The sequence below is a fragment of the Lactuca serriola genome, chromosome 2 (assembly GCF_051521515.1).
Source record: "Lactuca serriola cultivar US96UC23 chromosome 2, Lser_US96UC23_V15, whole genome shotgun sequence".
Classification (NCBI taxonomy): Eukaryota; Viridiplantae; Streptophyta; class Magnoliopsida; order Asterales; family Asteraceae; genus Lactuca; species Lactuca serriola.
Window position 1 is genome coordinate 84,669,042 of NC_136409.1, and position 16,744 is coordinate 84,685,785.

At 36.2% G+C, this 16,744-nt stretch overlaps 1 long non-coding RNA gene across 1 annotated transcript; it reads right to left on the minus strand.

Moving 5' to 3' along the window:
• Positions 1 to 15,439: 15,439 nt before the first annotated feature.
• On the minus strand, positions 15,440 to 15,797 carry LOC145090359 (uncharacterized). The gene is made up of 3 exons (XR_013701515.1): positions 15,765 to 15,797; positions 15,568 to 15,685; positions 15,440 to 15,478 (listed from the first exon to the last, which is right to left on the minus strand). It is a non-coding gene; the product is annotated as an uncharacterized LOC145090359 (long non-coding RNA).
• Between the last annotated feature and the right edge of the window lie 947 nt (positions 15,798 to 16,744).

Below are 16,744 nucleotides of genomic sequence, written 5' to 3' on the forward strand. Positions count from 1 at the left end.
GGTGTACTCGGTCGTTATCAAACATCATAGTCGTTTTGAAACATAATATAGTAAAAACAATTAAATACAAAGAAATTATCTGGCATGATACTCTAAATTAAACAGAGATAAACTGAATCAGACATAGTTTATCTATTAACTTTGCATGAAATCTGTACTCGTAAAACAAGAACTGAAGATCGCAAATTGTTCCCATGAAAATTTGATGGTTTTGATTGTTTCTCACACTGTAATTGAAATCTACTTAGTTATATTCAGAAAAACATCCCTTATGCTCCGCATGATACAAAAGAGGTAAATATATCTAAAAGTTTGCCAGACATTTATAGAATTACATCAGTTTTAAGTTTCGAAAACATTTATATTTTGCTTGTATTCCCCCCTGAAAACATTGAAAAATACTGAAAAAGGTGTAGGGGTATGAACTCACCAGACGAGAAATGTGCCGGTTGGATGCTAATTGTCAGTTTGGGGCTTGAAAACATGCGAGGTTCCTATGTAATATGAAGAGATACATAATTTGTATCTAATTAGACCTTGATCTATTAATTAAATAAGAATAGACACTTCTAGACGTGAAAACACTTCAATTCAAGTGTTTGGAGTGACTCGAGTAGCATCTAAGGGTGTGTATGGCTTGAATATGGAGTTTCCTCTTCAAGAGTAAACTCCAAATGGAGTTTTCGGCCCCAATGACCAACTCCCCATGAGTTTACGGCCATAAACTCATGGTGGGGTGTTCTAGGATGCTTAATAGTCTTATAACTCTTGAGGGGTGATGCAAGGATCAAATCTAGGGCATAGGAAGTGGTTTAACTAACAAAGGGACCATTTAATGGAGTTTACGGCTGTAAACTAGGATTTTATGGCCGTAAACTCTCTCATACCCAATCCTTATGTGTTTTAGTGGTCCAAGATTAATCACATGTGATTCCAACTCATTTTACAGGTCATGGGATGAAGATAAGGTGTCTAAGTCCATAACTTATTTGGTATATACTTGACCCGACCCGGCATGGTCCATTTGGGTTACACTTCACCCGAACAATTTATATGGATAATCTTATGAGAATAGTATGTTTATGATTTATTAATATATTATAAGTTATAATATATTAATATGAAGTCATGTTATTTAATTAGTTTTAGTCTTAAATTAATTATGAATTAATTTAGTGATTAAAAAGAAGACTAATTAAACACGAATTATTTTATATAATATGGGCTTAAACTCATTAGGAATGGGCTAAGCATGCATGGGGGTCCATGGATGATCCACGGAGCTTTTAACCCATGGATCCTTGGAAAGGAAAAGACATGGGTTATTAGGGTTTACCCTAATCCTCCACACTATATAAAGATGCACATATTGCAGGAAATGGCAACTAGTTGTGTGAGAACTAAGGGTGGCCGATTTCTACATAAGCATATTATTCTCTCAAGGTTTTTTCCAAGTTTGTGGTGATTTGTGATTCCACTTGAGGCATTCACATTATTGGTGCTAGGCTTTCAAACTCCAAGCAATCAACCACCATCAAAAGGTATGTATTTCTACTGGTAGTTTTATGATTCATAATCCTTATGTTATGCTAGTTAGGAAGAAACCTTGGAAATTATTATTTGCATGTATTTTAGAAGAAAACATAGATCCAAGGTTTATAGGGTTGCATGCACACCATAGGAGTGTTAGAATGCTCAAAACCCAACAGTGGTATCAGAGCCTAGGCTTGTTTTCCTGAATACTTGATGCAAATTGCTGAAAAATGGTGGAAAACTGCATTCTGCACAGCTGAATCACCGAGTCCATTCATGGTACTCGCCGAGTCCATGTGTATATTCAACCAACTCGCCGAGTCAGTTCATGCACTCGACGAGTTGGCAGGCCTGAGTGGAGATTTTCGAGTTTTGGTGTTGGAATTGGTCTAGAATCATTACTTTAAACTGTTTTGAACTTATAAAACCTGTTTTTGATGTGGTAATGATTATGGTAAACCAATTTCAAGGCTATTATCAAAATTCCAAGTTTTATATGTGTTCATATGATTCTTGAAATGGTTGATATGGATATTCATGTTCTTATGAGTTTTGTTGGATCATAGGAATTATTTGCAAATTGTTTGTTAGTTAATTCTTGATCTTAATGTGTTTTAATGGAATTCATAATTTGTCCTCAAGTTATGGAATTCCAAAAGTTTTTCTTTTAAATGTATTTTAAGAAGTCATAGGTTACATTTTTTTTTGAAGAGTTTTTCCCATAAATGATTTTATGGACTCCATGACTTGTCCCCAAGTTATGGATTTCCAAGAGTCTCTTCATTAATACTTTCTTGAAGCCTTATTAAAACTCATAAGTTATGAATATCCAAAAGTTTTTGAATTGTTCAAAACTTGCCCTCAAGTTTTGGAATTTGTAAAGTTTCACACAAACTTTAATTCCATACCGTAGAAGTTTTAAAAGTTAAAATTCAACCCTTATACTATTATAAGATTAATGGTTAATATATATATATATATATATATATATATATATATATATATATATATATATGTATAAGAATAAGTCGTTCCTCATTCATGAAGCCGATCTATAAGGGGGTATAAGGTTGTTGCCTATAAAATGGCAGCTTAATGGGTGTCCACTCTCACCCACCACTTCCTTGATCGGTGGAGGGTCGTTAGCCGAACGGGTAGAACAATGACTTTAAATTCTCATTAAAAGTATAATGATTATTATAAAGTAACTAAATATATTTTTTTAGTTCCCAATCTTAGTTACTTTAGGAAAAATGTGAATATGGTGCTAACCCATGAAATTCACACTTTGTACCTTACCAAATCGTTAGTGGAGTGTGTGTGGTTAACCAGCACACTAACCTGGACTAGTAAGGATCACAAAGGGTGACTTAATGTTTATCATAGATAGGTGGAGCGCGTTTGGTTAACCAGCATATTGATTAGGTGATAATATTAAGGGTACCAAGTGAATTTTCATGGTTATTCGCACCTTGTTTTGTGATCCTCGGCATCCCAGTCACAAAATTTGAGAGGGCACACTCGAGATTGAAACATGCCATTGAAAAGTTCAATGAATCTCAAAAGATCTAGGAGTTTCAAATGCAATTAAAACCTAATAAATTATTTCGTTTTTCATGGTGGAAATTGCTGAATCGTCATTCGCCTACCTTCAAATATTTTATAGCTTGGATTATGGCATCCTTCTTCCAAGTTATAAAATATTGTGTTGGGTCCTAGCTGTAATATTTCATATTGGGTGTTATATTAAGGATTTTGAATCAACTAACTTGATTTTCTCCCATTGAAGATGTCTGGTTCAGACAACTATGATCTTCCCAAATCGCTTGGAACAAGCTTTCCTCTTAAAGATGATGTCCCTCAACATCATGCTTCTCTTCCTCCACCTCCTCTATTTATTCTCCCTAACCCACAAGTTTAAGGTCACTCAAGCACTATTGGCAAGCAAGATCTATGTGTGATCACATCTTGGTGATGAAGTCACATATTGACAAGCCGGGAGAGTTGGGTGTCAAAGTCTTGTGAAAGTTGGATGTTCAATCACTTTCTTGGTAACATAGTGTGTCCCTTTGGGACTACTATGAGATAGACTATGACATGACCCTTAGTGATCTTATCTATTTGCTTGGTGCTTCGGAATCAACAATGATTTGAAACACTAGTAAAGCAAATTTTGCTGGAAGATCAACTTCCCAAACCTTAAATGGACATTGACAATGGTAGCATTGGATATCTAGAAAAGAATTTCTCTTCCCAATGGAAAGGGATCGGCCATAGTCAACTCGATTGACCAAATGGTAAAGAGAAAGGCTACGTCTGAGATAGTCTCATGTGTTGTTACTAAAGGGTCCATATGTTTTATTGCCAAAGGGAGGGACACTGGTTGCGAAGCTGCCATATTTACCTAAAAGATCATAAGATTGATCAAGTCAAGAAGTTTGACTCTACTTCAGTTAAAGTCCACTGTCTAAGTCTATTAAGTTCCTATTTGGAGATTCTTATTACATAATGTGAATGGGTCACATGTTGATGTTTTAAAAATCAAATAAAAGATAGGAAGCTTAAAAGAAGTATATGTTGATTCTTATTGCGAAGATGGGTTTCGATCACATGGTTCGGTGATCAGAATTTTGAGCTGTTGCTTGAGAGTTATGATATATTACTTAGGAATAGGTAACAACAAGATTTTCATATGGATTGTAAGGATAAGTTTTTCCGAAAAGTTTTAAATAAAAAAAGGGGTTTTAATTTTATTTATTTTAAAAATATCCTTACAATGACATTTGTGAAAAATTGTTGCTTATATGTTTCCAGTAATAGTAATATTGGAAAGTGGATTTGATTCTTTCATTTGTGGTAGTCTCTGAATTTACCAAATGAGGAAAGGTTCTCATCACCCAAGTTTCAATTGTACCGAAACTTGGAATCATATAAGCTGTATTGTATGATGGATGAGAATTTTCATCTCTAGAAAATTAAGACTAACTCCTTATGTGAACAAGGATAGGACTAAAGGGATCGAGTACACGTGCTTGTGCACTAGTCAAGTCCACCACAAAGATTGATAAGACTATTCGTCATGATTTGCAAAAGCTTAGTAAATATGGTAATACCTACAAGCTTAAGTATAATTCTGAAGCATTGAAAAGTTTTCAATGTGTGACAGAACGAATGGGAAAGAATCAAATTAGGCAGAAAGATAAAAGTTTCTCAAATCTGAAAAATGGGAGAGTACTTTAGTATCATGTTTTATGATCATCTTAATGATTAAGATACCATATCATAAATTCATACTCTAAGGACATCTTAGTGCATTGTTATGACTAAGAAGAGGGGTCATGAATTGTTGGAATGGTTAAAATCAAGAAGATGAATCATACTTCGTTCCAAAACAACTCTTAGAGTCATATTCCAAGATTATAACTTGAGTGACATATCTTAAAGTAGGTTTTAACACTTGTCGAATGTAAGAGTAAAATGTTTTCTACTCTTGTACATTTGAAATTGGTAAGTTGTGATGTCTTGGATAAGACAAAGACCAACTAAGACCAATTATATGAGGTGTTTATCTTGATAAAAATCTGCACTAACTCTTGAATATTTGTTTGGTTGTCAAGGAATGGTTCTTGACAAAGAGAAACTTACATGTCAAGAGGACAGTGGGAGTTTTAAAGGCCTTGAGAGTTTCAAGAACTTATCAAGAATAAAAACCTATAGTTTATCACTAGCACACTACTTAAGGCTTGCAACCTATTGTGTTGACATAATTCTTATTTTTGTGCCTACTTCAAATAAGTTGAATATGCATGTGAGTTATCAGAGTTCAACTTGGAAGCAATGGTGGGCTTTTGTGCTACCAAGTGGCAAGAAATTAAGATTGAACAAGTTCAATCCATATGAGTTTGAATTTGTCACTAACCTTGTCTTGAGATTATGGTTTTGACATATTCACATGGATTAGAATACATACACCACAAAATCTAAGTGTCATAAGGTTTCTCTCCTATTCATGAGAATGATGGGGAGGAAACGCTTTCACTAAGTAGATTTTAAGTATAGCAATTGTGTTATTTGCATTTTCAAAATTCGTTAGTGGGGCGTGTGTGGTTAACCGGCACACTAACATGGACTTGTGAGAAATGGAAAAGGTCTAAAAATTTGAGACTATGATTACGGCATCCCTTTTCATAGTTGTTGAAATTTTTTAAACACACATGTGAGCTATCTACGGAAGGGTGTATGAATCTAAATTTTAGAAGTCCAACCGATTTCTGAATACATGTCAAAGATAGTGGGAGCATAAGTGTTATGCTGATAATCATCATGTTAGTGGGAGCATGATATTTATGAGTATTATTATTGCAAAGCTAGCAATGTTAATTATTGAAAAACAAAAGTTTCAATTTGTGAAGTTGCAGGGGTTGAAAAATTGTTTTGCTATAATTAAGGGAGAGGAAATTATACTTCAATTCAATTCTAAAAGCTTAGATTGATATTTTAATCATCTTTAGTCAAGGATATATAAATGTATTTTATGTTTGAATGGTTCAACTTAAAGAAATTCTATATATATTGCGTTATCAAAATTCGATTATGATTACGGCATCCCTCTTCATAGTTAAATTTTGAAAACATGGCAAATAAAATAATATTGTAGCAAAAGACTGGTCTAGTATCATGTCTTTATGTGAGACATCATGAATCGTGTCCTATATGCTTCGGATATAGGATTGATTTCATGTGCTATAATATTCATCCTTTCCAAATTTTCCAAATGCTCAAGGCATTTAGAAGGGATAAGTCTAGAACTGGATATGACTAAAGTGATTCAGCAATTGTCGAGGACAATCTGAGGTTTGCCACAGATTGGTTGCTCAAGGACATTTGGAAGTATAGTGTTAATTTTGGCAGGACCATATTGACATTTTCTGAAAAGAGGCAACTCTTGTTCAGAAATGATAGTCAAAATGGGACTATGGAAATGTCTCCATAGGTGGAAGTTATTCAATCTGTGTAAGATTAGAAAACCTTAATGCAAGAAGGATGTTCAAAGCAATGTACTTTGAATATGAGACTTCGTTTCCATAGAGTTGATCTCCTTTGGAATCCTCTGTAATGACTGATGACAAGGTTTTGGTGACCTTGTGCATAATCATTATGAGAGGATCAGTGCATATAAGTTTAAAATCTAACAGATTTTTGGTAAATGGTAGGAATTAGAAATTCTTATATTTAAAATAAGGATTTGGGATTGTGAAATGAGTATCATTGGAATCATGTTCAATTGATCTATTTCACAAAGTAAAGATCATAGACAAACATAGTGTGCATACTTGAAGTATGGCATAACTATTGTTTAGAAAAACAAAGTGTACATGCTAGGAGCATGGGACAACTGTTGTTTTTATTCAAGTATTAAGTTGATTATTTGAAACATTACACAATGAATAATGTGTAATCAATATGGTGATAAATAAAATGTAGTTTTATTTATATTCAAAAGGGTTCTAAGACCATATTGGATTCGATTATTATTGTGTTTCACTTTGCATGTTTTGACTTCCAGAATAGCTAGGTTATTCTTTCGAATGACTAAGTTATTTAAACACTCCACAGTCGTTCATATGTTGGAAGTAGGTATGAATTAAGACTGTCATGAATCGAGGTTGTAGATGGCTAAATGTGTTTAGACATAGCAATGGTTGCTACAACATTCATGAGTGCTCATAAGTTCTGAGTATTAGAATAAACCCACGCTCACTTGTAGCACTTCATGGAATTTATCTCGAGTGATCATGAGACGATAATATCATATAAGTCTTCAAACCTAGAGATATGAGTTGTTACCTATGAGTTGGTTGTGCACTGATTGCACGTAAACGCATCAGTAACTTGATGTTATAAAACGTGCCTTTATGTACAATTCAACAAGTAGTAGAACAAGCATATGAGTCGAAGTTTATCTGTTCCTTCTAGAAATAGAAGCGATATCTGGGCCCCTCGATGATTTTGTGTTGACCCATGTACCGGGCCCGGACATAACTAAATTGGTGTGTTCAGTTAAGTTCTTTGTCAAACAAATCGGAAATCGAGAAACAAACTGTTGGACAATAAGTACGATGTTGTTCCATGTATTTGACCGGCTAATATCATGAGAACAGAGGATTATATGATCACTTATCTAAAATGGCACTTCATAGTTCAACAGAGTTTTCGAGAGCTACGATTGTTGATTGGTTCCTGAAGTAACATACGCAAATACAGTTATTAGACTTATCCAAGTGGGAGACTGTTGGATAAGGTGTCTAAGTCCATAACTTATTTGGTATATACTTGACCCGACCCGACATGGTCCATTTGGGTTGCACTTCACCCGAACAATTTATATGGATAATCTTATGAGAATAGTATGTTTATGATTTATTAATATATTATAAGTTATAATATATTAATATGAAGTCATGTTATTTAATTAGTTTTAGTCTTAAATTAATTATGAATTAATTTAGTGATTAAAAAGAAGACTAATTAAACACGGATTATTTTATATAATATGGGCTTAAACTCATTAGGAATGGGCTAAGCATGCATGGGGGTCCATGGATGATCCACGGAGCTTTTAACCCATGGATCCTTGGAAAGGAAAAGACATGGGTTATTAGGGTTTACCCTAATCCTCCACACTATATAAAGATGCACATATTGCAGGAAATGGCAACTAGTTGTGTGAGAACTAAGGGTGGCCGATTTCTACATAAGCATATTATTCTCTCAAGGTTTTTTCCAAGTTTGTGGTGATTTGTGATTCCACTTGAGGCATTCACATTATTGGTGCTAGGCTTTCAAACTCCAAGCAATCAACCACCATCAAAAGGTATGTATTTCTACTGGTAGTTTTATGATTCATAATCCTTATGTTATGCTAGTTAGGAAGAAACCTTGGAAATTATTATTTGCATGTATTTTAGAAGAAAACATAGATCCAAGGTTTATAGGGTTGCATGCACACCATAGGAGTGTTAGAATGCTCTAGACCCAACACTAATCTCTCGATCTATGATTTCGGCTTCATAAAGGGATTACTAGGGTTTCATTAGTTATGTGCTTCCTAAGATTGGAGACGTGGAATACAGGATGGATGCTGCTAAGTCCTGAAGGTAGTCGGAGTTTATAGTCTATAGGACCGATCCTAGCGAGGATCATGAAAGGTCCTATGTACCTCGGGTTAAGTTTTCCGCGCTTTCCCAAGCGTATAATGTCTTTCCAGGGCGAAACCTTCAACAGGACACGGTTTCCAACCTGGAATTCTAAGGGTTTTCGTAGTTTATCGGCATACACTTCTGTCTGTCTCATGAAGCTTTCAATCGTTCTCGGATCTGGATGATTTTCTCGACGGTTTCACGGATGATTTAATTACCAGAGAGGGAACTGTTAGGGAAATGGTCTCTTGGCTAGTTGCATGTCCTCTACTTTGGTCCAGCACAGAAGCGATCTTGTACTTACAACCGTAGAGGGTTTTGAACGGGGCAGTCTTGATGCAGGTCTATGATGATTCGGTCAAGGGTAATGGGTGTCCCATGATTTTCCGGAATCGATAACACATGCTCTCAGTATGTCTTCTAGGGTCTGGATAGTTCTCTCACTCTGTCCGTCAGTCTGAGGATGATAAGTTGTACTCATGTCTAGCTTGGTTCCAAAGCTTTCTGGAGGGACTGCCAGAACCTTGAGGTAAACCTGCTATCTCGATTGGAGATAATGGACACAGGCACACCGTGCAGTCGGACTATCTCTTGGATGTAGACTCGTGTGAGTCTTTCCATCTTGAATGATTCTTTAATCGGGAGGAAGTGAGCGGATTTTGTCAAACGATCGACAATTACCCAAATGGTATCATACCCACTCGGAGGCCTAGGTAACTTGGTGATGAAATCCATGGTATTCATCTCCCATTTCCACTCAGGTATCTCGGGCTACTGGAGCAGACTCGAGGGTTCCTGATACTCGACCTTTACCTTGGTGCAAGTCAGACACTTGCCCACGAAGGTTGTGATCTCGGCTTTCATGTTTGGCCACTAGTATTGCTTCTTGATATCCAGGTACATCTTGTTCAAACCTGGGTGAACAGAGTATCTGGCCTTGTGAGCTTCGTTCAACACGTTCTCTGGTTTTAGGGCTTTGAACTGGGCTTCTCGGATCCGTACGGATAAGCGGGAATGGATGGTCATTGTCAATGTCTTCACCTTGTTACTTGAGCTTTTCATTCGGCTAAAGGGCATCTGCTACCAAATTGGCCCATCCGGGATGGTAGCGGATTTCACACTCGTAGTCATTAAGCATCTCCACCCATCGTCGTTGCCTCGTGTTTAAGTCTTTCTGATTGAAGATGTGCTGCAGGCTTTTATGGTCGGTGAAGATCGTGCACTTAGTTCCGTAGAGATAATGTCTCCAAACCTTCGGCGTGAAGACCACAACTCCTAACTTTAGGTCGTAAATCGTGTAGTTAACTTTGTGTGTCTCCATCTGTCTCGAGGCATAAGTGATAACTTTTCCTCTCTGTATAAGTACACAGTCTAGAATCTGATTAGACGTATCGCCGATGACAACGAAATCCTCTGTTCCTTCGGGCAGAGACAGGATAGGTGTGATGTACAAGGCTTGCTTCAATGTTTGGAATACTGTATCTTGCTTTTCACTCCAACAAAAGGGTATAACTTTCTGTGTCAGAGTGGTCGGGGCTTGGCCAATTTTTAGAAAATTTCTGGATGAATCTGCAATAATAGCCGGCAAAACCCAAGAATCGACGGATTTCTGGGGGTGTCTTCGGGTCCGACTAATTCTTTATCGCCTTTCTTTTGGAAGGGTCCTATGTGTATGTCTCCCTTGCTTACTACGTGACCAAGGAAAGTGGTTAGACTGAAAGGCATCACTACAAACTTGTAGTGATCATATCGAGTCCTGAACGCCATCTTGGAAACATCATTCTCGTGAACTTGAGCTGATGGTACTCTTTGTCGAGCAGTTCGTTAGGCTGACTGGATAACTCCTGCATTTCTGTTGGAGCTAAGCGATACAAATACTTGGCTACATGATTAGTTCCAGGAATTAGGTCGATGCAAAACTCGACTTGACGTTCGGGAGGAATTCCCGGAAGCTACTTGGGAAAAACATCTGGAAAGTTGCAGACTTCGGGGATGCTCTTGAGGTCTTTAACTATTTGTTTCTCGTTGATTACATGAGCTAGGAATGCGCGACTCTACTTTGACAGAAGCCTTTGAGCTTTGATGCATAATATGATACGAAGATTGGAACTAAATCTATCACTGTAGGTCATGAGAGTTTGGCCAGAGGGTAGGTTGAGACGGATGGTTGTAACAAAGGATATCTGCATGATTAGGACTCAACCAATCCATGCCAATAAGAACATCAAAGCTCTTGATGGTAACTGGTTTTAGATCAATGAGAAATGAATGATTGTTCAGGGTAAGGGTACAGTTTATGAATATGTCGTTAGCGTTTCCCTTTCTCACTGTTAGTCATCTCGACGGTAGATGTTTCGGTTACTAGACGAGGACTATGTTTAAGAAGATGTTTGAATGAATGGCTAATAAGAACTTCTTTAATACTAGATTCGAAAAGGATATGAGCATAAGAATTGTCGAGAAAAAAAACGTACCCGCGACGACGGAGGGATCGGCGACTGCCTCCTCCTGTTTTATAGCTAGAATTATCCCGGCGTTGCTACTTGTTGTTGCTTTGGGGCAGTTCCTCTTGAAATTCCCGACTTATCCATAGCCGTAGCAGACCTGATTGACACTCGATCCGGAAGCTTGATTGGTTGGTTGATCCAGTTCTCTACAGTTTCGCACAAGATGGCCCCTCTTGCCACAGCTGATGCATATCTTCTCACGGCATGGGCCAGGGATACGATGGTGGTAATTGCACCTGTTGCACCAAGGGAGGTTACCAGCATACCCAGTGGTAGGTGCTTGAGCTGTAGACGCAGCGATAGGAGTAGTAGCAGCTTGGACTGCCACTGTTTTGGGCTTCTTGGAGGATCCTTGTGAATTCTGACCCTTTCGCTTTTTCCATATATTCTTCCTACTCCCAACACACTCATTCTGGTGCCCCTAATCAACTTCATGGTTTTGGGAATAGATGTTACTTCCTGGTCCACTGAACCTGCTAGGGTTCAAAAGCGTCATTGCAGCCGTCACTGCGGCAGTAACAACTGTCTAAAATAAGACAGGGTCGAACGGAGGAGAATATGGTGGCGGAGAGTTGTTGTTCCTATATCCGGGTCCTTTCTTTGGAGACATTTTGATCTAAAATGATTAGGAAAAAGAGGATGGTAAGTCCTCTGAATTGAATCTAGAGATATGAAACAGAGGATATCTCATTATGACAGAGATAGGGTTCCATAAGCGATAAACAGGAAAGAGTTATCAAATCAGATAAACTATCACTAAAGAAGGAACGAGTAGTAATACTTGGAATGAATTTCTACAATGTACTCAGTTCTGGCTAAAATGCTGCCATAGTATTTTATGTTTCACTATAACGTCGATTCATTGTTTGGATCTTAGGTAAGTCTTAGGCATGCTACATACCACAGTCACCCCTAAGCACATGTTGGCCGTGTCTTCAGTGAATATAGTTGATCAGGCTATATTGACCCTAGACACGACTACAGAACTGCCCGGGTTTAACCTTAGTACACAACACCCAATTACTTATGTTTTGTTCTACTCGTAGTTACGGTTCCCGGCGGTTAGGTATACTTGTATACTTTTGAAAATACTTATATTTTAAAGTATACTTTTAGTTCAGAGCACTTTGGCCCCTTAATGTTTATAGTCTTATACCATGTAAGCTTTGGTATACTAGTTCACTATAAACAAGGGCTCTGATACCAATCTGTCACACCCCGAAACCGATGGCGGAAACGTTCCGGGGCGAAGGACGTCATGTAGAGTATCACAACCAATGTACATAGTAAGCATAGCAAACACAAAACATTACATTACGTAGAATCAGTACATTTGTTCGAAAGTAGAAAAAGCAAAGTAATACATGTTTATAGATATATAAGTTTAAACAAAAGTTAGACATGACTTCCATACGCTCCGTCTTCAGCGAAAGAACGCGGCATACCTGTCTAAGGAGAACCTGAGAATACAAGCAGTTTAAAAATCAGCATAAAGCTGGTGAGTTCATAAGCTGTTTGTTTATGTAAAAAAATCATGTTTCCTTTGGTTTTCTAAAAAGCTGTTATCCAAGAAAATCCCATATTTTCTTATAAAGACAGTTTAGTTAAACTTCTGAATTCTATTCGGTACAACAGTAGATAGTTTAATACGTAAAACTATATATATTGAAAAACCCTAGATTACCATCCAATACAACCGTAGGTAGTTTTAATATATAAAACTATAGATTAAAGGAAGATATAAAATCCGTGAATAAACTTATATTTTAATACATATTCACTACTAGAAAAACAGCCTTTTACGACGCTCATTGCGCGTCGTAAAAGGTTCAGATGACGCGCAAATGCATGTCAAGGAAGGCCCTGTCATAAAGAGAGACAACGCGCTTTTGCGCGTCGTCTACAGACGACGCGCATTTACGACGCTCATTTACGACGAGCAATTACGACGCGCGTTTACGACACGCAATGCGTATCAAGGAAGGCCCTGTCATAAAGGAAGATGACACGCATTCGTGTGTCGTAACCTTACGACGCGCGTGTTAATGACACACAATGCGTATCAAGAAAGTCCCTGTCAAGAAAGGCCATGTCATAAATGAAGATGACACACATTTTTGCGTATCGTAAATTTAAATGTTTAAAAAAATAAATTTATATATTTATTAATTTTTAAATTAAATTTGCATTTAATTTCTCATAATAGAAATAAAATACCATATACAAAAAATACAATCCATTGCATAATATAAAATAAAATTTCATACTCAAAAAATAAAATAAATTGCACAAATTGTAATGTCATACAAAGAATCATTCAAATGTTAAACAAAAATAATACATTGCTAACATGGGTTATACATTCCTATAAAACTAACAAATAATCATACAACTCTGTTTCTTACTGGAAAGGAATGTGAAACATGATTACAAGTCTCCCTTAATCTTGATTACTCACCTGCTTAAGTAGAATGTTGTTGTTGAGAAGGTTACCTAGCAACAGAGAAAAACACAACACCTCTCCCACAATCATAACATCATTTACAGAGAAAGGGTTGTCAATTACTTTCATTAAGACTTTCATTCAATCACAAAAATATTAAATAAAAGGGTGAAACAGTAACTTACTTTTGATAAGTTGATCTCCCTTAGAGAAAACACAGCTAAAGCATTGAACAAGACCCTATTTCAAAATTTATAAATACACAAATCATGATACCTGATATTGGAATACACACTTTGAGACATGAATAAATACGAGTAGATTAACCTGGATACATAGGAAGTAAAGATGGAAGGTGCCAGAACTCCGGGGGCATTGGGTTGGTTCCTTCCCACTCGCACACACCAAGCCAGAACTCCACTTAATCCAGCACCAAAATAAGCCTGCATTCAGAAAGCTGCAGGGGTGAGTCACAATTCAAGAATCTGTTAAAATTTGAGGAATAACATGTTCAACCAAAACAATATTAGAAAACAGGGTTAAATGTGAAACATAGCAATGTAATAATTATCAAGGTGCTGGAATACTTGAAATCTAGATTATTTGCTTGTTTGTACATCCAGACGATTTTATCACGAACATAAGTCATGTTATCAACTTTCTGAAGAAGTATACCAAGACATTTGTAGGAGAAGAATACTCTCAATAAGATAATTTAATTAAAAAAATGTAATGATAATGATAATGAGTTCATACATGTGAAGTAGTGCATAATGCTCATCATCATATGTATAAAGCTCATACTGCTTTGCAAAAGCATTTCCAAGAGAAATGACCCAATCAATGTCTTGAACAACATCCAAATTTTCTGCAAGAAACTGCAAACAAAAAAAGAAATAAATAATAATGACATGAAAAGTAAGACTATCAGTCTATAACCTCAACAATAAAACAAAACAAATTATTATCAAAATCAAATAATGATAATACAAATTGTTACAAATTATGGGACAGCAAGGTCTTCTATGATGACATATAAAGCAGCCCTATTACAATATTACCCTTGTGGGACAGCAGGGTCTTCTTCTATGATGACAAATTATGGGACAGCAGTACATGATTAAATGCATGTAGATTGATAAGGTTGTTTCTTTTTTACTTAATAAAATCAAAATGACTTGTCGTGCTAAGTGAGAGGTTGGTCACTTTATGTATTAAGACCCTCCCTATTACAATATTACCCTTGTTTATTTTTTTATTTTATTCAACTTTTGACAATCTCATGAAAAAGGCACTATCGACCTCGTTTTTTTTCAATGTTCACAAAATTTTAAGCAAAATGTTGGCATCTATTTACCTGTTGTTGTTTGTTTTAGAATTTGGAGAGAGAGAGAGAGAGAGAGAGAGAGAGAGAGAGAGAATCTTCATGCCTTTATGGTGTATCAAAGGAGGGCGTGAAAAGACAACCCAGTTACCATCCTAAGCAATTAGTGGTCCTAGACCATGTGAAAAACAGAGCTCATATCATAAGCTGATTTCATAAAAAGATATAAAAAGAAAGACTAAAGAGCCAGTACCAGTTGATCAAACCCATGACATCTTTTGTGTGCCCAGTGAATTTGTTCATGACAAGTGGATCCGAAGGGCATATTGCATTTGCTTGCAAAAAAAACTATACACAACCAAAGAAAAATGAAATTACATCAAACCAAATAAAGAAAATGGTATTTTAGACATTTTTTTAAGAATGTGGTATAGCAATTACTACCTGCTCAGCGAGTTTAGGTAAGTGACACCTAAAGATTAAAAACAAATAATTTAATCATATTACACTTTGATAATATTATCATTTTTTAATTTAAATAAAAGAAAAAAGATAAATTACCCAGGAAATAAGCGTGCAGCAGTTCAATAACCAGACATAGCTTGATCATCTGCTTCTTTGGGTGCATAAGCATTCCCATATCCTATCCAACCAGGGGCAAATATTCCTTCCAAGTTACCTGTAAGTGTTGTGATAGATTAATCAAAAATTAATTAATTAATCAAAAATCAAAAATAGGATGGAACCTTTTAAGTTACCTATTAAGTGTTGTGATAGATAATGGGCAAGAGCAGCGTCACCATGGAGGATTTTAGCGCCACTCCCAACTGCCTCCTCATCAACAACCACACCATCTATTATATATTTACGTGTTCTTTCATTAGGAATTTGCATTACATTTATAAATTATCATTCTATTTCTATCATTTCATTATAAAAAGAAAAAAATAATACAGTAGTAATCTTTAGACACAAACCACATACATGGCATCCATCAATATGTTTTCCAATAACGCCCTCAGACCACGGCCCCAGTGTTCTTAGTTATTGCTTTTCTTGCAATTAATCTCAAAGCACTTTCTGTATAGTGTAGGTTAACCTGCAAAAAATAATAAACAATTACAACTAACATTTTTCATTAGTAAAGCTGTTGACTGTTGAGATGAAAGAATACTTAGTTGATTCATCTGAAATAACTTGTTGTACCGTTTCCCCAATGCATTCTTTGGCTGAGGTAGCACCTAAAAAACATTATTTCTTATTCATCCACATTACTTTACCCATAGTATATAAGACTTATTGAGAACAAAAAGAAACACACCTACCAAAAGTAGTTAATTAATGCCTACAGTTAATGAAAAGGTACCGGGACATGTTGAGGCTTTGTAAGAGCTAATAAGTTGTCAAGAATTGGAAACCTTCCAACAAATTCAGGTATCAGACCATATGCAATAAGATCACTACTTTCAACCTAACAAAAATAAACACACTAACAAATTCAGGTATCATAACTCATTGATATTCTACGGCTTAAGTAACAGAGAATGTAAAAAATGGTTAAATAACATCATCTGTAGACAAAAATGTACAAAAAAGAAGTAATACGTATGTATTTCATCACAAAAGAGCGGATTTTACATTTAAACAAATGCTTCAGAAAGGGTAATTATACCTCACAAATGAATCGATGGTTCCGAGTCCGTATAAACATGATGTGAGAAGACGATTTTACCTGCAA